At 45.5% G+C, this 25,143-nt stretch overlaps 1 long non-coding RNA gene across 1 annotated transcript in view; it reads left to right on the top strand.

Moving 5' to 3' along the window:
* Nucleotides 1-1,626: 1,626 nt before the first annotated feature.
* Nucleotides 1,627-25,143, top strand: part of LOC137616380 (uncharacterized) — a 504,367-nt gene continuing 480,850 nt past the window's right edge. The window contains exon 1 of the long non-coding RNA XR_011039411.1: nt 1,627-1,690. This is a non-coding gene — a long non-coding RNA (uncharacterized lncRNA). The remainder of the gene's footprint in view (nt 1,691-25,143) is intronic.

Below are 25,143 nucleotides of genomic sequence, written 5' to 3'. Positions count from 1 at the left end.
TATATATATATATACGTGTGTGTGTGTGTTTCCTGCTGAATCATCAGCAGCCGTTGCCTGGACCTCCCTGGTTTAGGTTGGGTGGAAAAGGTGCGTGGGCCCTAATCATATGCGTCAGTTTTTAGGGCATTGTCTCTGTATTCACTCATACCGCACTTCTTAACGATAGCTCAATCATTATTAACTTCTAAAATAAAACTTTCACTGGGAGGGATTGCAAAAGTTGATTGAAGATTTGAATAGAAAAAGCATAAATGTAGGACTGAAAATTAATATGACTAATACCAATATAATGTTCAATGAAAATGCAGAGGCAAAAAATAAGGATTATAGACGAACATCTAGAGGTTGTTCATAAATATATGTAGGCCTACTCAGGACAGACACTAAGTTTTCCTCCAGGGGACGAGACTAAATTTAAAAGAATTATTAGCATGTGATGGAGAGTTTTTGGGAAACAAAATAAGATTATGAAATGTAAATTGTCACTTTCTCTAAAAGGGAAAGTATTTAATCAGATGGTCCTACAAGTATTAACTTATGCATCAGAAACTTATGACATAAGCTAGTTACAACGCAAAGAAGTATGGAAAGAATAATGATGGGAATAGCACAAAAAAGAGCAACTGGATAAGAGAGCAAACTAAAGTAGAGATACTCTAACATGAAAAAAAAATGGACATGTGCTGCAGGACATAGAATGAAAATGGCAGATATCAGATGGACATTAAGAGCAAACGATTGATTGATGAACTAAGAAAACTTGCGGGTATAAACTAGCATAGAAAGACCTTAAAGGTTTAAACAGATGCGAGTGGAGGGACATGTCTTCTGAAACATTTGTTCTACAGTGGACTGGTAACGTCTGATGATCATCATGATCATGATATATATATATATATATATATATATATATATATATATATATATATATATATATCAGTCGTTATAAATATAGCCTTGCGGCTCCAAGACTATAGGCCTACAAGCTCCCACTGGACATCCCTTTAGTAAAATAAAGATTGTATGCGTGTGTTAGCATAATATTAATGAAAATTATGATAATAACCAAAAGAGAAAAACGCAACAGCTGCAATTTCTCTTGAGATTTGACTAGAGACTAGTAGATTGGTTTAAGGTTAGTCTTGGCGTAAGATCGTGGGTCCAGGTTTATAGAATTCATTGCATCAGCAGGCCGCAGTTTTTAGGAAACGAAGTTGCTAGACACACCCTTTTTCTGATAAGAATATTAAACAGCAACATAAACTTCACGGATATATAAATCACTATTTAGAAAATGTAATTAATTATTTGTAATTGCGATTATTTAAATGATTTTCCAAAGTATATTTACAATGCAGCGGCAGTAGTTTGTTCATCAGTCTATCATCCTTGAGGGAAGACACAATCTTCAACATTTTGGCAAGGGATAAATATTTTTATAAAATGGCCATCTGGTCACATGTATCTTTTTTTCTATTTAAGTTGACCAACTCAATGTTGAATTATCGAAATTCTTGCACTGGGGCAAAGACTCTTTGGCACTGGAGATAGTATGATAAAGAAAAGAGATAGTATTGGAACCATTAAAAGCCATCATTTCAGTTTCATTTTGCATTGTGTTGTGTTTAAACCCGCGCGGTAACGTCAGACGGATAATTATATATCCTTCAGCCCATATTGATATCAGGTGACGGTAATCAATAAGTTAAGATATTTATCTGACGTAGTACTGTATGATACCTAATCCTGGTTTTCTAATATACCTTCAGTATGAAGAATGTGTGGCAATCCATCATGGGGTACAAAGTTTATGCTGTTGTGTATGGCACTGACTTGCCAGACCTTTTAAATTTTTTTTATCGATATCGGTGAAAACTTCCTGGTAGGTTATAATTTCTGATAATTAAGACATTTACGCCTCATTTTGTTGCACTTCCTAAATATTGCCAGTAAATTAATTTTCCATACTAGCGTATGTATTGATTAACGAAGAAAACAATTAGCACTAGTCCTATGCCTATTTATTTTGTTGCTAGCCTTGGTTATTTGGTAGATGATCATCTGGTTAAATCTCAGGCACATTTATAGAAGAACACGGAGCAACATTTCTAAGAGGAAAAAAACTTCCTACAGGAAATAACGTGCTTTGAACGAGTCTGATCTTTATTCCCACTGCAAATAAGCTGTTGTATCGTTAGGCCTATGGACCCCACTTTCCCTAGGGACACGGGTGAGAACCTGTGATTTTGTGTGTGCAAAAACAAGAAAAAGCATGATTATTTAACATTTTTAAGATTGTAAAAGGGTACAGAACCTAACAAACCCACCTAACCTAACCTACCCTTGTAGTTCCCAGGTCACAGCCCCTAGCCAGGGGCAAGCCTGGACTTCCCTTCCCAGATCACAAAACGTGATTATTTAACACTTGCGGTTTGTAAAAGAGTACAGAACGTACCAAACTCACCTAACCTAACCTAGTTGTTCCCAGGTCACAGCCCCTAGCCGGGGCTCTTGCTTCCGGAATCCCCTTCCCAGGTCACAAAAAATATTAAATCACAATAGCCTAAATGTGTAAAATTAAAGGTAAATAACAATTAATTTCTGACATTATGATTGAGACGTGGAAAGTTGGGGTTCATTGGAATCCTCTGCCACCTGGTGTTGTGGAAGGTAGAGGCGACTGGCAGTGATGAGGAATTGGTGCATTAATGATACTTTTTGGCAGTGGTGAATGAAAAAACCTGGCAAAATACTGATGGAAATACTCTGATTTCTTACCAGGTCTTTTGATCCACTCCACTTCGTTTACAGGCGTTTGATATTCTGAGTAAGGGTGCCTGGGTCTAAGGGATCGACGAAACGGTTAGTGATTAATAGTCCTGTGCTCGTACCCCAGCTCTCCCAATGACTATATGCACCCCACTTGTCACTTATATTAATGCTACCTACCTTAATATATTTTTTCTATTAAGGGAATAAGGGTAGCAGCATCCCTTTTCTGAGGTACAGGCTTATGTAAGGGAAGTAAAAAAAAAAACTTTTGGACACTCGTTCGATTCCCCAAAACACTCATATCGAACTCGAATACCTGCCACGGTTTACGAAAAGAATAAATTTCCACGGCTCGACGTTGGCCTCATCAAGGAATGTTCCTTTAAAAGCACTTACACTATACCCACACCTACCTCTCCTTTTAGTCTTTGCAATCTTCACAGAAGCGTTGCAGTAAAAAATGTGCTGGTCTTACCTAAACGCCATCTGAGAATCGCACCTAATGCACTTTAAATTTTGCGGATAACAATGTGGTTTTAAAAATGCAAACACTACACTAGAAACTTCAAACACGTAACACAAGTACAAAGGGACTAATCAGCAGCTTTCCTTCAGTTTTGGAAGTATTCAGTCAAACACGGATACAAGAGGACGTTAGGCAGTAACTGTATTAGTCTGTTGGAATCCTTGTAAATCTTGATTTGTTCCGTAACCGAAATACAAACCACGCTATTTACAAAGGGGGTTACCTTTTAGCGTAGCTGAAATGGCGAGCCATTAGAATTTAACGAGGGTGTATTACCCCCGCGCTAGTTAGCGGGGGGGTAGGGGAGTGGTAGCTAGCTACCCCTCCTCCCCCTCACACACAGGTGAATACTCACTTTCACTTTTGGCTCGGACTGTGACAGACGTCTCTGTCTTGGTCCTCTCTTGGCAGCCATTGTTTGTTTGTTTTGTCTTTACTTAATCGCTTACTTTTCATTTACTCAAAATATATGTAAACATGTTTTCATGTTTGTATATATATTTGAGTATAGAAATAAGTAAGTTTCCTTTTCAGATTTGTGTGTGTAGTGTACGATATCTACGTGGAGTCCTCGGCAGTTAGGCCACCACGGCGTAATTTTATGGGTGGCGATTGAGTTTGACTTATGTCTTTCTCTCTCTCTCTCTTGAGGTCGTTCACCCTTTTACTACGTTTTACTACGCCCTTGTAGCTTCCTTTCCGTGTGGGGGGGTTGCTACGCCGTACGTTTGTCTCAATTAGTTATGAATCTAATTGTAGTTGTTTTTTGTAGAACGATTCCTTTCGGGGTTTTCGTTCTTTCTTTAGTGATCATTCATTTTTAAATTACATTATTACATAGTTACATAATTATAATTGTTATAATTCTGTTTTGGTTACAGCTCTCCTTCCGTGAGTGTAAGTGGTTGTGAGGGCATGTGCCTGTTGTGTAATTCTTGTTCCTTTCCCTCGGGATTCCTCTTCGGAGCCTTCCCGGGGGAATGAATGTGAACTAATATTATTTTTTTTATTTTTTTACAGTTACCGATCTAGTTTGCTTCTGTAATATGGCAACGGTGTGAGCTGTCTTGTTGAGTCCTGGGGATTCGGCTGTTGCTGCCTCCCCCCTTGTTTTTTCGTCAGGGGCGTGTCTCCTTCCACTGGAAGTACTCCCGTGTCGACGGACAGCTCTCCAGTTCATTTTAGAACTCTAAGGAGGCTTGCCTCCTTGGGCGGGTAACTTTCCTTCCGAGGGAAGTTTTTCCTGTCCAGGCTTGAGTTTTTCCCCTTTTGGGGGGTTCTTCTCTTGCCTTTTTTTCGTGCGACTATGCTCTTGGTGCTGAGCGGTCGCACCTGCAGTTTTGCTCAAGGGGCTGGGCAACTGCAGGAGCTCCTCTTCGGAGGATTGCTCCTTTTAGGTCACTGGCTGACCAGTCTCTTCCACGAAGTGTTTCTCTTTCGTTCGCGAGAGAGTACACTCATAGAGACTCCTATTCGGAGGTTTCTTCTGTTGTGGTTGCTGTTGGCCTCCCTCGCCGTAGGCCCACCGTCTGCCTCGTCGTAAGGGCCTCTCATCTCCCTATAAGGGTGCTAAGAGGCGCCTTTTTGGATCTCCGTTTGCAGCCTACAACTCCTTTTTCTCGATCTTCCGCCTTGGTGCAGATGGACAGCAGTCTGATCTCGTCTTCCGACGGGCAACGGTCTTCCCGACGGACAGCGGTCTTCCGACGGACATCAGTCTCCCGGCGGACAACGATCCCTTCGGGGCAAAGGGTTGCCCCCACGGGGGTTCTTCCCTTGCGTGTCAGGGTTTCCCTGCGCGCCCTTCTGCTGTGTTCTCTCCTGCTCCTGCTCAGTGTTAACACACAGGCGCTCTTCTGCTCATCAGCGCTCTCCTGTTCGTCAGCGCTTTCAAGATGATCATCCCTGCTGTTCCTGTTGGTTCCTGTTACGCGCCCTGTGCGCCCACGTTCGCCCTCACGATCTAGAACTTCGGTTCAGGTCGGGGTCAAGGACTCTTTTTCTATGCACAGGCTTCCACGCGTAGCCTTCTGCTCGTCAGCGATCATCAGCTCGCTAGCGATCACCTGTCTCTCGGTGATCTCCGGATCGCCTGCGTGTGTTACAGCCGGCACGCCAACGTTCTCCAACACTTCTGAAGGAACATGGTTCGCCAGCTACTAGCTCACCTGCACATGCTGATCGCCATCGCGCGACCCTCGACTGCGGATGCTGATCGCCATCGCGCGACCCTCGACTGCGGATGCTGATCGCCATCGCTCGACCCTCGACTGCGGATGCTGATCGCCATCGCGCGACCCTCGACTGCGGATGCTGATCGCCATCGCGCGACCCTCGACTGCGGATGCTGATCGCCATCGCGCGACCCTCGACTGCGGATGCTGATCGCCATCGCGCGACCCTCGACTGCGGATGCTGATCGCCATCGCGCGACCCTCGACTGCGGATGCTGATCGCCATCGCGCGACCCTCGACTGCGGATGCTGATCGCCATCGCGCGACCCTCGACTGCGGATGCTGATCGCCATCGCGCGACCCTCGACTGCGGATGCTGATCGCCATCGCGCGACCCTCGACTGCGGATGCTGATCGCCATCGCGCGACCCTCGACTGCGGATGCTGATCGCCATCGCGCGACCCTCGACTGCGGATGCTGATCGCCATCGCGCGACCCTCGACTGCGGATGCTGATCGCCATCGCGCGACCCTCGACTGCGGATGCTGATCGCCATCGCGCGACCCTCGACTGCGGATGCTGATCGCCATCGCGCGACCCTCGACTGCGGATGCTGATCGCCATCGCGCGACCCTCGACTGCGGATGCTGATCGCCATCGCGCGACCCTCAACTGCGGATGCTGATCGCCATCGCGGATGCTGCTTGCCATCGCGCAACCACCCACCTGCGCATGCTGATCGCCATCGCGCGACCCTGGCATGCTGATCACCATCGCGCGACCCTGCGCATACTGATCACCAGGCGCATGCTGATCACCATCGCACGATCGCCCTCCTGCACATGCTGCTCGCGATCGCTCACTTTCGCATACTGCTCACCAATGCACGATCGCTCACCTGCGCATGCTGCTCGACCATCGCGTCGGCATAACACAACGCGCCATCGCCAACCTGCGCGTTAGCGCTCACCAGCTCACCACCGATCGCTTGTTGATCCATATCGCCAGCGGTCTTCCTCGCCCACGCGGCAGCGCGTTTCCTCGCCATCGCGCTAACGCTTGCGTTCGCCGCCTCGGACTCGCTCTCATCCACCTGCCCACCCTCACGACCGCGCGACCGCTTGCCTGTGCGCCTGCGCAGGCGAGTGCGGCCACTCGCCTGCGCGCCCACACGCCCACGTGCCTGCACGTCTACGCTCATGCGCGTCCGCGCCCATGCTCTCCAATGTTCGCTCACGCGTGAACCAACGGTTTTTCCATCGCGCGGACGGATGGTGTTCCGTCGCGCGAACCTACAGTGTTTCTTCGCACAAACGTCGGCTTATTTCTTGCAGTATCCATTGCTCGTCTATGGGTTATCGCTCGCCGACCACCAGCTCTCGCCCTTCCTAGCACGCTCGCCCTCCTTCTGCGCTCCTTCGCTCACCTTCGTTTGCGTTACCGCGCATGGGCGCTTCCACGTTCGCCCACGCGAAAATCTTTGAATTTCCGTCGCGCGAGCTCCAGGGCGATTGCGACCACGATTCCCAATGGGGTTTTTCGCAGCCTGGCGAGTTCTTCTGGAGCGTATTTCCAGAACACGGCCTCACCCCCTAAACGCAGAGCATGGCACTTGCAAGAATAGGAGAAACTTAAGGGAGATCTGAGCAACACTCCTCTTTCCTGAACCTGGGTTAGCCCTTCCCCGTCATTCCCTGGAAGGATTTTTGGCGGGGGGGCTTTCCGTTCGAGATTTCTCCATCGGACAAGGGGTGACTGCTTACCTCTTCCTCTGGGAGCTTACCAGGTTCTTTCCCTCCTCGGTTACGGCCCGAGGTTTGGTTCAAGGAAGCTACAGGAAGATCAGGGGTACTTTCCTCCTCTCGAGCTCAGGCACCTTGGCCTTTCGTCGTTAAGTATCTAACTTGCGGACAAGCTCGATGTTGTACCATCTGGACGCGCTGACTGAGGGCTTCCTTCGGGTGTCTCATCTGTGGAGGTCGACGACCTCAGACACCCTTCCTTCCTTCCTTGAGAAGAGTTTGTTTGTGCCCAAGGACAGAAACTTAGACAGCTGCTGTGCGGAGGAAATCGACTTCCGGTTTCACTCCTCCAAGGCGCTTTCTTCCAGACTCTGCAGGGCTCCAGCGCCCTTTTCTTTCAACCACGTCGGCCTAAGTTATCGGCTACGACAACTGGGACAAGGTGTCCAATTGCAGTTTCCTCCTGTCAGGAACAGATGGCACGGGAGACTCCCCCGGGGGGGCATAGTCCTAAAAGGAGTTCGAGAAACTCTAGGATTGCAGGTTTTTCGCTGGAAGGATGCTTAAGGTTACTCATCCGAATGACAGCTTCCCGATGCCCATTCCCGCACAATCTCTGTGATTAGCCAAGGATATCGCGCCTGCCGTCTCTGTCTGCGAATTCAGTGTCTCTGAACCTCTATGCCATAGCGTCAGCAGAGTTGCCCGGTTGGGCAGAATGATCCATATCTTAGGCGAAGGTCTTCCTTAGGATCATCGACGGCTTCACCCCCGGCCCCCTCAGTCGATCCTTTCTTGTAAGGAAGGATCTGAGAGGGGATGTCCGTAGTCGCCCTCTCAGCCCTGATCAAGTTTGTCGAACAAACTTCGGCCAGCGTAGACCAGCAGAATCGATCAGACTGGTAACGAGGCGACAGGACTCCTTAAACCCTGGATCGGAAGGACGGGTACTTTCAGTTTCCATTCCATCCATCTTTCAGGGTGCTCGTCGAATTCAGCCTAGACTGCAAGTATTCCTGCTTATGATGCAGTGTGGCTATCCCGTCGTGGCATAGCAGGTTTGTTTCCCCAGAGAACTCTCCCTGCCTTCCTCTTGGCCGCTCAGGTGCAGGCTTCCGCCTCCTCTGCTGTTTGGAGGGCTGGTCAACTCCGGTAGGCTCGGGTTCGACCTTCTTTAGCACCGGGACAAGCTTCCGGATGCTTACCATGAGTGTGGGCTCATGGTATTTTACTTGGAGCCTTCTCTTCCTCTGCCTCAACATCTGGAGTATCTGGCCATGATATTGAGTCAACGGCCTTACCACGTTGGAAACCCCGCTTCTGGAGAGGGAGGTCTCAACCTTCCGGACTCACCAGTGGTAGCTTATACACCCCCCCCCTGGAACCCCCCCAAGCGGCGGCGCGAGCCCTAAACCACGCCCCCTTGGGCGGAGTTACCAGAGACGAGCGGGTTGACTCGGCAATGGAAGTCACATTTCTGAAGTTGACTTCGGCACAGAACGTTCTCCTCTTTTTCCCTCCCGCTGCTCCCAACATTTGCTGATTTTCATTATCCTGCACTCAGCAACCAGAGTAATATCTCAGCCCACGGCTTAATTATGTCTAGGCGAATTCTTACCTCCGCGGAGGTGCATCGGCTTAGCGAAGACTCCAGCGGAGAGGAGAACGTAATCAGTAACGAAAAACGCACACAATCGACTGCAGATAGTGATATGCCTTCTAATTCTGATATCGTAAATATGTTACTACAACAGAATCAAACTCTTATGCAAATCATCCAGAAAAGGTAAGGTTTTAAATTCTGTTTACAACGAAAACGTCATATGGAAAGCAGCTGATTTAGACTAATGACGTCACAAATGCAAATGGCGGCCCCCATACGTAAGCTTGTTATGATTTGAATGCTTAGAGCAGGCACTTCCGAACATAGCGTAAGTAGCTTAAGCAAAGCATGTGCATGATTACTACACGATTAATCGGTATAAACAAACTAAATACTCCAATTTTTATATATTACAAAATTATAATTAAGCACAAAACAAATTGCTTGCCTGACACGTTAAAAGCACGCGCTTAATAGGCAGTAGGCTAGACCACAGGTAAGTTCGAGCTTACATTTCTCGCTTTAAACCTATCGACACTAGCCTAGGCCCTGGGGGGCTATCTGATAAGGGTTACATATGAGGCAGGTCTAGTTTATTAATAATAACTGATTTAAACTTATCATTCACTTAAATATGGCACTGAATTAACCTAAGAGGGCTATTTGAGTCGTGAACCCCATTGCCTGACTTCAGCCTTCTAGGTCCGCTGCTGTCCATATTTACTATACCTGTTGAACAAAATTTCAATTATTCTATGGTAAATAAATCACTGATATTAAACATTCATCTCGGCAGAAGTGGTTCACCTGCTAAGAAGAATGAGGCTCCCCCTCCTACTAAGCGCTCAAGACGATCACCTGAATTACCTGAAAGTGCAAATTTAGACCTCTTTTCCTTTTATAATAATGGAGACGAAAGTGATTACGAAGATTTCAACCTTCTTACATTCAATAAACCCATTCCTTCATATATTTCCACCAATTTCAAAGCTGAACCATCTTTTCATAGAGAAGGGAAAATTCAATTGAATAATTCACTAGTAGCATTAACTTTCAGTGAAGGCCATAGTGATAACCGGGATAAATTCTTTGTTAGTAGTCAAAATAAGGAGTTCTCAGACTTTTTTAAATTAATTAATACTCCAAAGTTGAATTTCTGGCCTGAAGGTAAGGTATTTGATGACAGTTATAAGAGAAAATTTTTTTATGACATTGAAAATATTAAAATGAGTATTTCTGCCTTTCAAGGGCATGCAGCACTGGCACACATTGTATACCCCTCCAAAGTAAATGACATTGATTTTTTGTCCAAAATTATTATTGGTCCCCTAAGGAGGAGCATAGACCTCATACAAAATTTGATAAGAAATTTCAGAAGCAGAGCACTTCCTAGATACCTCAAGGAAGAAGTAAGAGATCTTATAATCAAAGCAGACATTAAAGAAGTTTGGAATTTAACTGAAGACCAAAAATCAGCCATTGCTGCCTGCTTTCACAAAGGTCCCCTCCTCAGAGGAGGGGCAGCAAACTTCAGGGGTAGGAAATTCAACTTCGGGGGCAGATTTCAGGGAAGAAGGTTCAGCTTCCTCAAAGGTAACCCTAACTTTAGATTCAAGTCTCAGCCACTTAGAAGAGGTAATAGGCGAGGTGGGTACAGGGGGGGGAGGTCACAAAATGGACAAGCTAATAGTTCAGGAGCCAGAGAAAAGAAAGACCCTAGAAATTGAGCCATGCTCCGCACCAGTTCAAAGAAAAATTTTTTCAGCACCAGTATTCTATGCACCAGTTGATAACGATGTTTACTCTGCACCAGTTAATAATGAGCTTTGCTCAGCACCAGTTAATGAGCTTTGCTCAGCACCAGTTAATTACGAGCTTTGCTCAGCACCAGTGGTTAATGAGCTTTGCTCAGCACCAGATAATAACGAGCTTTGCTCAGCACCAGATAATAACGAGCTTTGCTCCGCACCAGACCATCATGACATAGGGCCAAATGCTATAAATCAAGATAGAAGTAAAGAGACCTCGCCTTTGGCCTCAAAACCAATGAATAACTCCTCCCAGAGCCCCCCAGAGAATAGGATAGGTAAGTCATTATTGATGAATATTGATAGTTGGAGAAAGCTTCCTAATGCCTCTTTTGCTTGTAAAATTATCAATGAAGGGGTGAGAAATCCGTTTAATAATAAACTTAAAGCCCAGAGGTCATTAAAAAGAACAGGTAAAGATAGATTTTATTCAATTAATAAGCGTAAAATATTGGAAAGTGAATGTGACAGACTGCTAAAACTAGGTGTCATAGAGCAGATCCCCAGAACTTCCTTTTACTACTCCAACCACATATTTTATAAATTCAAACCAGATGGAACAGTACGACTAATCTTTGACATGAAAGTGCTGAACACCATGATTAAAAAACCTTCTTTTACCATGCTCAAGGCCAATACTATATTTCCCTATCTACATCTAAACTCTTGGGCCTGCAAACTAGATTTAAAAGATGCTTATTGGCACATTCCATTACATGCAAGTAGCCAGAAATTTCTAACCTTCAAACTAGGTAAAAGGAAGTTCAAATGGACTGTGATACCCTTTGGACTAAAGACAGCACCTTATATTTTTTCAAAAATAATGTACACAGTGATCAAGTATATTAGAACCTCATATAACATCTTAATATTCAACTATCTTGATGACATTCTCATATTAGCAAAAGATTATGTAAAATGTAAAAATCACATTCAGCTAGTCATTAAGATCTTGTCAGACTTAGGATGGAATATCTCACTTAAAAAATCTACAATTGAACCGACTCAAAGAATTGAATTTTTAGGAGTGCATTACAATATGATTAAGAAAACTATGAATCCCAGTGGGAAAAATATAGAGAAGTGTGTCGAATTGGCCAAAGCTTTCTCCAACTCTGTTAAATCCGACCTGCATTCCTATCAAATGTTAATCGGAGCTTTAAATTTTAGTGCATCCTATACAAGCTTGGGAAGATTCCATCTTAAATATCTCCACAGGTACCACAGTTATTTTAATTCAGGGTACAAAATCATTCCCCACACCTTCAAAAAATACCTAAAGCCATGGGAACAGAGACAAATGTACAGAGAGATTAACATTCCAAAACCACAGATAGATGCAGAACTTTTCACTGACGCTTCCAACCAGGGTTGGGGAGGTGCATTAGTAATAGCGGGTAATATGCTCTCAATAAATGGAACTTGGACAAATGAAGAATCCTCCCTTCACATCAATGTAAGAGAGTTATTAGCTTGCTTCTATTCCTTGGAACACTTCATCACAAGGTTATACAACAAGGTAGTCTTAATACATGTTGATTCAAAGGTTACTAATTGTTGGATAAAGAAACAGGGTAGTATCAGAAACAAGTTAGCCCATGAACTAGTCAGGAAAATACTTAGTACCATGAAGGATCACAACATACAGATAAATTCCAGATGGATCAGGGGAGTAAGTAACACCATCGCAGACTCACTTTCCAGGGACCTGGGTTCCATTCACACAGAAACTTCCCTCAGTGACAGTCTATTCTCCTTAATCTGCTCTGACTTCAATTTCACCCCAGAAATAGATCTGTTCTCAAATGGTTTCAATACTAAGTGCAAAAAGTTCTGTTCATCTCTTCCAAATCAAAAAGCCATCAGCAATAATGCACTTACGATTAGCTGGAAGGGATCAACACCCCTCTATGCCTTTCCACCAGGATTCTTACTACACAAAGTAGCTTTTAAAATCAATAAAGAATGCAATAATAATATGCTTTTCTGCACCATATCGCAGGGGACGGAACCATGGATTCCATTAGTGAAGTCAGTCGCGAAGCAGCACAAACGATATATTGTGAAGATCGAAGACTACCAGATAGTTCTCAAGGATTGTATCTCACCCTCAGCAAAGCGCCAATCAACTTTGATCGCCTTCAAAATTTAAAGGATCAGCTCCCTAACGTCTTTCCTCCTGAGGTTTGCTCCAAAATTGCTGTCAGCTTGAGGGACAGCTCCTTGCACAAGTATGAAAACCTATACAACATTTTTAAAAGTTTCATTCACAAGGAGTATGGAAGAGACAACAAATTTCCCCTGTTAGCAATTATTTTATTTTTCAATCACCTGATAGACAAGGGTCTGTCTTACAACACCCTGAAGAGCTACAGAGCAGCTTTAGGTCCTATCTTGTCAGGCTATTTCCCAGGTTACTGTCTTGCAGAGGACAAATATGTCAAAGCAATGATATCGGGAGTTAATAGAAGGAAACCTAGAAATTCTCACCAGTTCCCTGGCTGGGATCTAGACAAAGTAATTTCATTTCTCAACACCACGAAAGATAACTCTACCTTACTACTGACACAGAAAACCTTGTTCCTAGTAGCCTTAGCTTGCCCTTTAAGAGCTAATCAATTTAACAATCTCAGCATTTCCAGGAGCACCTTCACCCCAGAACACATTGTCTTACGGAACCACCCTTCCTTCATGGCCAAAAACCAAAAGAACAACTACACGCCAATAGAGATCAGCTTTAGGAAGCTTCCTAACAGACCAAAAATATGTCCAGTCAGACAATTGAACTTCTATTTGGAATACACCAACAAAGTCTGTATGGAAAGAAACATAGACAGGAAAGACCACATATGGCTAGATGAACACTTCAAGATAATGTCTCTACAAAAAATGAGACAACTTTTTAGGGAGTGCATTTTCAGAGCCGACCCAAATGCAACTAAACAGTCAACGAATTTTCACTCTATAAGGGGGCAAGCTTCATCAAGACTGCTATACAATGGAGTATCGATACAAGAAATCATGTCCAGAATGAATTGGAGAAGCGACTCTGTCTTCAGCTCTTACTATGCTCTCCTCGGCTTACAGGGAGCTTTCGATGCTGTGGTCGCTGGACTTCATCTTCAAGCCCCCTGAAGCATCTGCCTAGCTACCACTGGTGAGTCCGGAAGGTTGAGACCTCCCTCTCCAGAACTGTAAGTTTACTTGTGAACGAAGGTTCTGGAGTGGGAGGTGAGACCTTCCGGACTCAAAGTCTGGGTCACCCTCCAACCCTTCCCCCGTGAGCCGAGGAGACCATGTACAGTACTTTGGAGGGAATATTCTAACAACTTCATAATTCAACAGAGTAGGCTATATACAAGAACACACACATACAATCACTATTATTCCACAGAAAACAAACTAACTGGAATCTTTCAATATTCATATCAACCAAGAGAGCACAAGAAGATTGAATTTACTAGTAAAAAGACCTTTATGTCCAACAATTTGCACCTTCACAGTAATTCCTTCATAACTTGCACTACCAAGGTAAGCTCAACCACTTCTGTGTTATTTTTTGTTCTATTACAACTTCAAAAATGTGACTTCCATTGCCGAGTCAACCCGCTCGTCTCTGGTAACTCCGCCCAAGGGGGCGTGGTTTAGGGCTCGCGCCGCCGCTTGGGGGGGTTCCAGGGGGGGGGTGTATAAGCTACCACTGGTGAGTCCGGAAGGTCTCACCTCCCACTCCAGAACCTTCGTTCACAAGTAAACTTACAGTTCTCGTCCGTCCAGCGAGGTTATGCAACGTCGGTACTTGGATGGGTGACCACCTGGGGACGCCAGATTCTGTTACCACATCCTCTGAGCCTTCCTTTCGGTTGACTGTGGCAAGACTGAGGAGAGTCGCAGCACCTGTTCTCAGTCAAGCAGAGCTTTCAGTCCTACCTTGGAACGTTTCCTAATTCTCCTTTCCTCATTGACCCGTCTATAGTCCGAACGGTCGCCTCAGGATAAGTTCCATGTGGGGCGATCCAAGTTCCGGTGGCTTCAGGCAATGTTTAACCGGACTCCCTGGCCCTATGGGACCAGCGGAACTATTAGACCTGCGATGGGTGTTGACCTATGGAGCCTCTTGATGGTAGTGGATATTCTCGTCCTTTCCCCACATTCTTGATGCGGTTCTCGGACTCGTCAAAGGAAAGGGGGGGGGGGGGGGCATGTTCCGGTCCAGGCCTATGGTCAAGACCTGAAGGATACCTCTCCATCATTCAGGCAGGCTTGGGGGCCTTAGTCTGGCCCCTCTACAGATCCTACAGCTCCTGCCGAGTCGCCCCGTGCGCGTCGACTTCATGATTCTGGCGTATTCTAACCAGCAGGGGACGCATTTTCACACCTTCACATCTTGCAGTAGAGATACCGGGATGATTGAGATTCTCTCAATACCACCATCGGCTCTCTCGTTCCAGGCAGGGGAATGTTCTCTCAGACTATCCGACCAGAGCCTCGTAGAGAGAGTGTACCTGGGGGCCTTTGACCTTGGGTAACCAGCAACTGCTGGTCTGGGGGACCTGATCGCGACAGCTTGGAACCTCAAGCTTCCACTATTTTTCCCCCCCAGTCTCAGACCCCGAGACTCTGGCAAGATGCATTCCGGTGATGGTGGGACAACTTCGACGCCTGCGTCTTCCCTCCTTTTTGTCTGTGGACAATGGGTCTCAACAAGACCAGGTTGTCTGTCAACCTTTCAATGTGAGAGCTCCACTGGGACTATGCGCAGAACGGTTTCTGGACCCTCTGCTTCCCCTGACGGAACTCCCGGGAGAGCTTCTCCCACGGCGCAAACTACTCAAGCATCCACACTGCGACATCTGTCCCGAACCGGGGCGTCGCTTCGGTTTCATGCCTGGAGACACTACGCTTCCTCCTCAAGAGGAGACAACCCGCTACAGTCGCGGTACGGAGGTCGCGTCATCTGCGATAGTCATCCACAGGGGTCTCCCAGGCAAAGTGAAGAGTCTAAGGTGGTTGGTGCCGTGGGAGATATACCTCTTCCCTTGAGGCCTCTTCTCCAGCAATAACGGTCTTATTGCCTTTCGGCGGGAGGAAACTCCTTTCCGCTCTCGGCAATGAAGCCTGTCGCTCAGCCTTTCCCTGACCTTCAGGCTTAAAGGAATAACTTTTTCCTGCCCGCTGGATCTATCCTCGCTCATGCGAAGCTACGATCGTCCCTGCCCTAGTCGGAGGAAGACCTCCAACTTGGCGCATGGCTCGGACTTTTAGTCCTTTAAGAGATCTTCTCAAGACCCTTTACGACAGGCCTCGGATTGTATTCCGCCTTGGGTCTCCTGCTCACTCTGGCCACGGCCAGTGTGTAAGCAATCTTCTTGGTCTCTTACGACTCCCCCCTTTCTAAGGAAGAGGGGAAGGCAACATTCAGGCTCGCTCCTGAGTTGTTGGCTAGACTCAGAATCTGGGGGTCCCGGCCCTTCGGTCCGATTCATTCAAGATTTCGAGTCTCCATTCTGTATCTGATGTCCCAAGACCTTCTCTTTCTTGCCAGTAAAGGAATCAAGAGGTTAGCGCTGGGAACAGCTGCAGTTTGTCCTCAGTTGCAGCCGATTTGGGAGCACAAGGAGGACATGGGGGGAGAGTCACCAGTATACCTCTTCAGCCCGGACTCAAGGACATTCATCTCGACCTGTCTCCAGACCCTCCCCCGTCACGTCGCCCTACAGCACGATGTTGGATACATCGCAACGTCCCTCGCCTTCGAGTGATACTACTCAGTGATGCAGGTGCTACAAGCTGGAGTCTGGAAGCGTCTAATGACCTTCGCAGCCCGCTTCCTGCAGGGCGTGACCCACAGGAGTCTCGATACGTTTTCTATCGCTCTGTGGTGGCTACACAACAGCTGGTCTAACCTCAGGCTCCTTTTTGGACAGGTAGCAGAAGGTTGAGGGCATTGTTATCAGGTTTTAGTCTGCATGAACGAAAGAAGTATGTCTGGCCCTTACTTCTTTCTTCATCATCCCCTCTACGGGGAAGCAGCATCCTGGTCTCTGCATAGCTGACCTCGAACCTCTGCAGGTAAACCATGCTTCCTTGTGTTCCGAGTATTGAGTCAATACTGTCGCGTCCCCCATACCCTGACGAGGTGGTATTGGGAACGTCCTAACCCAGAGTTCCTTCTGGAACTCCAGGTCAACTGCCTAGGACGGGTCACACTTCTTCCTTCACACACAAGCTTACGTAGGCCACATGGTTCCTTGCGGAGCAAGGAACTTGTGAGGTGCAGGGACTCCTTTTCTCGAGTGCGACTCACTCGGATTCTGAGTCCCCGGGTAAAGCCAAAGCCAGTATGGCTGGGGACTTTCCACCCTTCCTAAGGGGTAAGTCACCCTTTGTAAATAGCGTGGTTTGTATTTCGTTTACGGAACAAATGACAAATTCGAAGATAATTTGTATTTTTCCTAACCATACAAACCTTAGCTATTTACACATATTTGCCCGCCAGCCCTGTCCCCCAAGACAAGTCCTACCTCTAAGTGAAAGTGAGTATTCACCTGTGTGTGAAGGGAAGGAGGGGTAGCTAGCTACCACTCCCCTACCCCCCCCCCCCCCCCCGCTAACTAGCGCGGGGGTAATACACCCTCGTTAAATTCTAATGGCTCTCCATTTCAGCTACGCTAAAAGGTAACCCCCTTTGTAAATAGCTAAGGTTTGTATGGTTAGGAAAAATACAAATTATCTTTGAATTTGTCATTTTCGAATGAAGTCGTTCGTAATTAGTTATGAAACCATCGCCTTATAATGATGTCAGAGCTTTCAGTCAATAAACTTTAATTGGAACTGATTGTACTTGTGTAAGAAAGTGAGTTAAAGGGCTCATTAAAAGTAAACATTACCGTAAAGGAAACGTCTCTCCCGAATTAGAAAAAAATTGAGGTAAAAACTTACCAACATTTAATTCCACCTTGTTCAATCTCATCTAAAAACTATACTTTTTATATAGCTTTTCATACGCTTTTTCAATGCAAGTGATTATTATTTTTTAATATCGAGTGTCGTGTTTCTGAAGTTTTACCTAGGATTAAAATATTTTGCACAAATTTTTTCAATATTAAACTTACCCGATAATCATGTAGCTGTCAACTCCGTTGCCCGACAGAATTCTACGGGAGGGATACGCCAGCTATCACTATACTAGAAGGGGGTGTACTCACAAGCGCCACCTGTGGCCAGGTACTACAGTACTTGTTGTTGACGCCACCTCACTTTTTCCTCTGTCGTGCTTCCGGCAAGACGTTCTTGGATACGCTTATGATTTTGGAGTATTGTTCACGGTTTGGTGAAGTATTTCTCTAAAATTTGCAGCTATTCGCTAATCTAGAAACTTCTATATTAGCTTAGTTAGCTTTTGGAATTAATTTAATTATGGTGACGAAGAGAGTATGAACTCTCTTTCACCTTTAAATGGCCGACCCTTCCCTTAGACGGAAGTGTTGGTGTCTAAGAGAGTATAGACTCTCTTTCTTAATTTTGCTTAACAAAAGTTATAGATTTATTTTATATCTCTCCGCCTTTTATAGGCCTCTTCGATTAACTTCCTTTTATTATAAAATTATTAAATTAATTTTTATATATTCGACCTTTCCTAATGGTAGGCGGTCTTTTCTTGTACCGAAGTTAATTAACATTGAGCCCGTCATTTCGGTTTTACCTGTTAACATTTTATGCTATTTTAATGTTTTTGAAAGAATTTCTTTGATAGTCTCGTACTGTTTTCAAAGTTGAACTAACGTTTTGTTTTGTCTCTGCAGTTGTTGACGTTTCAGAACGTTCAACTTGCGCTCTATCGTTACGATAGAGAGAGAATTTTCACGGTGTCACGTTGCAGTAAGAGTAACCGTGTCTAGCGTTTTGTTCATTCTTTCTTAACTTAATGGTTTTAATTCTACAAAGGAACTTTTCATTTTGGGAAATATTTTCCTTTAACAATAATATGTTTTAACGATATATATGATTGGGCTCTTCTCTCAGGTTCTAAGTCAAGAGAGAGAGAGAGAGAGAGATAGAGACGGAGGGAGAAAGAGGAGGATAAACGTTTCGTTCAAGCGAGTAACGTTGTTATCGTTTTTGCTCTTCTCCCTAGTCTCTTTAGGGGAAGAAGGTAAACGTTTCTAGAGTTTTTCTTGTTCTCAAGCTTTATGCGGTGAGAGATTTTAAACGTAGTTTATTTGATCTAGTGTTTAGTCTCTTTCCAGCCACTGAATTATTTATCTTTCATTAGATTTTTCTGTTACATTGTAATTCTGTTTTCGCAATTACTAACTTTTGAGAAAGGATAGAATTGCGTGTTTCAGGTACAAACCACTTAAAGTTTCGAGTTCAGTGAAATAAGTGCAAACAGAAAATCAAAGTGATAAGTGATTAGCGCAAAGTGTGTCAGTGTTGTGCGTGAGGGTACTTCTGTGCGTGCCAGTCGTCCTCCCAGTCCGGGACCTCTTGCAAGCTCCCAAGCCCAGGGGAGAAGCAATGTCGAAGGGCAAAAGGGTTCGGCAGGCCTTGATCGGCGCACAGAAGTATCCTCGGTGGTTGCGGGCGTGTCTTAAGAGACCGTCACTCCCACCCGCAGACGATTGAGCCCTTATTTTGCTCGTCTGCAGAAGAAATTTCGGGGAGAAAACGCTGGTCTCAGGTCTCAAGACCTCTTAAACGTAAAGTCCAGACCTATGCCAGACGTACGAAGTTAGAGTTCAACAACCCGGATGCAGTCATTGGGTTAGCTCTGACTCTCCTCAGTCTCAGGTGACTGCACACCTCCTAAGAGAGGTAAGGCGATGCCACAACAGACCTTATCGTCTGTTGATCCCAAGACGACTTTGCTGCAGTCCATGCAGTCGCAGCTTGGGGTCTTAATGCGTGAGTTTCAGGCTGAGAAGGTTACATGCGAACGCTCCGCCTCTCCGCAGTCCAGTCTGCCAGGCGTACGAAGTTGAGGTTCCTCAGGCTACCTTACCGCGTTCTGAGTTGCCAGTTACCAGCGGTGTGCAGCAACCTCCGCCTCCTCCTGCGAGAGCTCCGCCTCACCGCAGTCCAGTCTGCCAGGCGTACGAAGTTGAGGTTCCTCAGGCTACCTTACCGCGTTCTGAGTTGCCAGTTACCAGCGTTGTGCAGCAACCTTAACCTTCCTTAAGGCAACCTCAGCAATGGGAGCAGGAGTCTTATGCCTTACTTCCTCCGCTTCCGCTTGCGGTTCCACCAGCGAGGCAACAATCTCTTGAGGTACGACAACCTCTTCCATCAATGAGGCAGCCACCTCAGCACTCGCTGCAGCTTAGGCTAGCTCCTCAGGAACCTCAACTCGCGAGACAAGAACTGCGTTCTGCGCAGCCGCTATCTCAACTCTCGCAGCTCACACCTCAGGAACCTTAACTCGTTCCTCAGGAACCTGCTACTGCGCATCCGCAACCCTTACAGCAAGCGCAACTCTTGAGGCAGCAACCTCATGCTATGAGTCAGCCACCTCAACGCATGCATCTGCCACTTTCTCCTCAACTTGAGAAATAACAAATGACAATAATAACACCTCATTACTTTCATAACTTGCATTTGTAATCATATACATGTATGCCTACACAAACATTATGATAATGGAGGTTATTTGTCTTACTTATATAAAAATATATATGTATTCCTTGCAATATATTTTTAACAATATCGCAAAATATGGCAAAAATATCTTCAAAACAAAAATGAATCATGAGTTATGAATGTAAGGTAAATATTATGTTGATATTAAAACCCCATGCAAGCATGCATGAAGCACTCTAGCACTGGTCATGGAATTTCTGAGAAATGTTAAACGCCATGCAACACGCTCTGCTTACCTTACAGCATGCTCTACATACAGCATGCTCTGCATACAGCATGCTCTGCATACAACATGCTCTGCATACAGCATGCTCTGCATTCAGCATGCTCTGCATACAACATGCTCTACATACAGCATGCTCTGCATACAACATGCTCTGCATACAGCATGCTCTGCATTCAGCATGCTCTGCATACAACATGCTCTGCATACAGCATGCTCTGCATACAACATGCTCTACATACAGCATGCTCTGCATACAGCATGCTCTGCATACAACATGCTCTGCATACCTTACCGCATGCTTCTCAGTCATACATCTTTGGTTGTTGCCAACTCACTAGACTGTCAAGCAGTTTCATAATGTTGCCTTCTAGTCTGCTGCTTTTGCACCATTGAAACCCTCACTGAGAGAACTTAACTTTTCTCGGATATGGTCCCTGTAGATGAGAAAGTGCTTTTCTCCCTCCTTCTGATATTCCCTTGAGGACTCTGTCATTTGGAGAGGAGCCTTTAGCTGCGTAGCCTCCTATGGACTTTTATTTAAGCATAACATGCTTCCAGGGAAGGTAATGGTTCCACTTCAGTCACTAACCCCGTCTGTTACCACACCTGCTCCCATAGACCTTGAGCTGTGTTGCAAGACATACAGTCCAAGCTTAGTCCTTGTTAAAGGATTTTTTGTTTACGGAGTCAGTGTGTCACTGGGAAGACGTTCAACAACCAGCAGAAGTGACTTGTTGTGACGCAGTGCGGCAACCTCAGCAACCCGATAAGGAGTTGTCTGTACGACCCAGACAGTCTAGACAGCTTCGGGTTGTCACTGTACTTCCTTGCTTCCCCATGGTTGACAGTTCACAGACTGTGCAGCAGTACCATGATCTTGTGTCCGGCTCCGTCAGACGACTGGCTTTTAAGAGCTCCCACAAGTCGTCGCTGTCTGGAGATTCTCAGATGGACTATGGATCTGACCAAGGAACTGGGCCTCCTGGTCAATTTTGAGGAGTCTCAGCTCATCCCATCCCAGACCATTGTCTCCCTGGGTATGGATCTTCAGAGTCGAGCTTTTCGGGCTTTTCCGTCGGCCCCAAGGATCTTCCAAGCCCTAGAATGCATCCAGAGCATGCTGAGAAGGAACCGATGCTCAGTCAGGTAGTGGATGAGTCTAACAGGGACACTTTCATCGCTGGCCCTGTTCATCGTGTTAGGGAGAATCCACCTCCCCCCCTTCAGTATCATCTAGCTGCTCACTGGATAAAGGACATGACGCTAGAGACGGTCTCAGTTCCTGTTTCCGAAGAGAGGAGGTCTTCTCTCGCGTGGTGTAAGAACAGCTTTCTTCTCAAGGAAGTCTACCTTTGGCTGTTCAGAAACCCGACCGCCGTCTCCTCTCGGACACATCAGACACGGGCTGGGGTGCGACTTTGGACGGACAGGAATGATCGAGAACATGGAATCAGGAGCAAAGGACACTTCACATCAATTGCAGGAGTTGTTGGCGGTTCTTCTGGCCTTGATAAACTTCAAGTCCCTCCAGCTTAACAAAGTGGTGGAGGTGGACTCTGACAACACCACAGCCCTGGCTTACACCTTCAAGCAGGGAGGGACTCTTTCGTGAAGTTGTTCTAGATCGCAAGGGACCTCCTCATCTGGTCTAAAGATCGAAAGCTCACGCTGGTAACGAGGTTCATTCAGGGCGGTATGAATGTCATGGCAGATCACCTCAGCCGGAAGGGTCAGGTCATCCCCACAGAGTGGACCCTTCACAAGAATGTTTGCAGCAGACTTTGGGCCCTGTGGGGTCAGCCAACCATAGATCTGTTCGCTACCTCGATAACCTAGAGACTCCTATTGTATTGTTCTCTGATTCCAGACCCAGCAGCAGTTCACGTGGATGCTTTTCTGCTGGATTGGTTCCATCTCGACCTGTATGCATTCCCGCCGTTCAAGATTGTCAACAGGGTACTTCAGAAGTTCTCCTCTCGCAAAGGGACACGGCTGACGTTGGTTGGCTCCGCTCTGGCCCGCGAGAGAATGGTTCTTAGAGGTACTGCAATGGCTGGTCGACATTCCCAGGACTCTTCCTCTAGGAGTGAACCTTCTACGTCTACCTCACGTAAAGAAGGTACACCCGAACCTCCACGCTCTTCGTCTGACTGCCTTCAGACTTTCGAAAGACTCTCAAGAGCTAGGGGCTTTTCGAAGGAGGCAGCCAGAGCGATTGCCAAAGCTAGGAGAACATCCACTCTCAGAATCTATCAGTCTCAAGGGGAAGTCTTCCGTAGCTGGTACAAGACCAATGCAGTTTCCTCAACCAGTACCACTGTAACCCAGATTGCTGACTTCCTGTTATATCTAAGGAAAGTAAGATCCCTTTCAGCTCCTACGATCAAGGGTTACAGAAGTATGTTGGCAGCGGTTTTCCGCCACAGAGGCTTGGATCTTTCCACCAACAAAGATCTACAGGACCTCCCTAGGTCTTTTGAGACCTCAAAGGAACGTCGGTTGTCCACTCCAGGCTGGAATCTAGACGTGGTCCTAAGGTTCCTTATGTCATCAAGATTTGAACCTCTCCAATCAGCCTCTTTTTAGGACCTCACATTAAAAACTCTTTTCCTCGTGTGCTTGACAACAGCTAAAAGAGTAAGTGAGATCCACGCCTTCAGCAGGATCATTGTTTTCACATCTGAAACGGCTACATGTTCCTTGCAGCTCGGTTTTTGCTAAACGAGCTTCCTTCACGTCCTTGGCCTAAGTCGTTCGAGATCCCAAGCCTGTCCAACTTGGTGGGGAATGAACTGGAGAGAGTACTTTGCCCAGTTAGAGCTCTTAGGTACTATCTAAAAAGGTCTTAACCTTTACAAGGACAATCAGAAGCCTTATAGTGTGCTATCAAGAAACCTTCTTTTCCAAGTTCTAAGAACTCAGTTTCTTACTATTCAGGCTTCTGATTAGAGAAACACATTCTCATCTGAAGGAAGAAGACCTTGCTTTGCTGAAGGTAAGGACACATGAAGTGGGAGCTGTGGCTACTTCAGTGGCCTTCAAACAGAGCCATTCTCTGCAGAGTGTTATGGATGCAACCTATTGGAGAAGCAAGTCAGTGTTCGCATCATTCTATCTCAAAGATGTCCAGTCTCTTTACGAGTACTGCTACACCCTGGGACCATTCGTAGCAACGAATGCAGTAGTAGGCGAGGGCTCAGCCACTACATTCCCATAATCCCATAACCTTTTAACCTTTCTCTTGAATACTTTTTATGGGTTGTACGGTCGGCTAAGAAGCCTTCCACATCCTTGTTGATTTGGCGGGTGGTCAATTCTTTCTTGAGAAGCGCCGAGGTTAAAGGTTGTGATGAGGTCCTTTAGTATGGGTTGCAGCCCTGTATACTTTAGCACCTTTGAGTTGATTCAGCCTTCCAAGAGGAACGCTGCGCTCAGTAAGGAAGACGATCTTATTAAAGGCAGAGTAACGGTTCAAGTCGACTTCCTTACCAGGTACTTATTATTTCATTGTTATTGTGGATAACTGATTATATGAAATACGGGATACTTAGCTATCCTTTAGTCTTGTACACTGGTTTTTCACCCACCCCCCTGGGTGTGAATCAGCTACATGATTATCGGGTAAGTTTAATATTGAAAAATGTTATTTTCATTAGTAAAATAAATTTTTGAATATACTTACCCGATAATCATGATTTAATTGACCCACCCTTCCTCCCCATAGAGAACCAGTGGACCGAGGAAAAAGTGAGGTGGCGTCAACAACAAGTACTGTAGTACCTGGCCACAGGTGGCGCTTGTGAGTACACCCCCTTCTAGTATAGTGATAGCTGGCGTATCCCTCCCGTAGAATTCTGTCGGGCAACGGAGTTGACAGCTACATGATTATCGGGTAAGTATATTCAAAAATTTATTTTACTAATGAAAATAACATTTCATTGATTTATTATACATCCCAGAGAATAATGTGTAGAGAAGAAAAGGTTAGTTTTACCATTATTTACCGATTAGCTAGTAAATTTCCCCCACCCAAAACCCTGTTCCCACTGAAGGCTCCCGTTACCGTAGGATATATTAGGTTATATCGTATTAACTATTTATTTGCAACAGAAATAAAGGTAATTTTCGAAGAAAATGCAGGTTTTTCTATATATACCCCAATTTTTTTTATAAGTAAAGTTTGCCCCGTGTTTCAATATAATAATAACAAATCTCTTATAATAACATTTGAATAGCTTGTTATCCCAGTTCTTCAAACAAGACAGCCTAAATGTGCTGTTCCTCCATCACTTAGCTATTAAACTTAGTCTCTCTTATCTCCCAGGATACCGTTTCCTGACCTAGAACATTGTGTTCTTACTCATTGAATGTTTTTTTATTATTTCATCTATGAATGGTGCAAGGGTAAACACATGCATCTCGATACCTTCACGTAAAGGGGTCTGGGGTTGTTACCGTTGTCAAAAGCAAAAAGTTACTCTAGCCAGTAATTCAAGGAAAGAGCAACTGGACATGCATTGCCTTTAGTAACAATCTCGGAAAACCATACTGTATAGCCTTTGGTACAAATGTAGGTTTGTGAATGGGTGTGGATTGGATGCATAGAAAAAAGGAATTCCAACCCCATTTTCTATGCAACAGCTGACTT

Source organism: Palaemon carinicauda, chromosome 22 (genome assembly GCF_036898095.1).
Source record: "Palaemon carinicauda isolate YSFRI2023 chromosome 22, ASM3689809v2, whole genome shotgun sequence".
NCBI classification, from domain to species: Eukaryota; Metazoa; Arthropoda; class Malacostraca; order Decapoda; family Palaemonidae; genus Palaemon; species Palaemon carinicauda.
The sequence above is the reverse complement of the archived record's forward strand: the minus strand, read 5'-3'. Positions and strand labels throughout refer to the sequence as shown.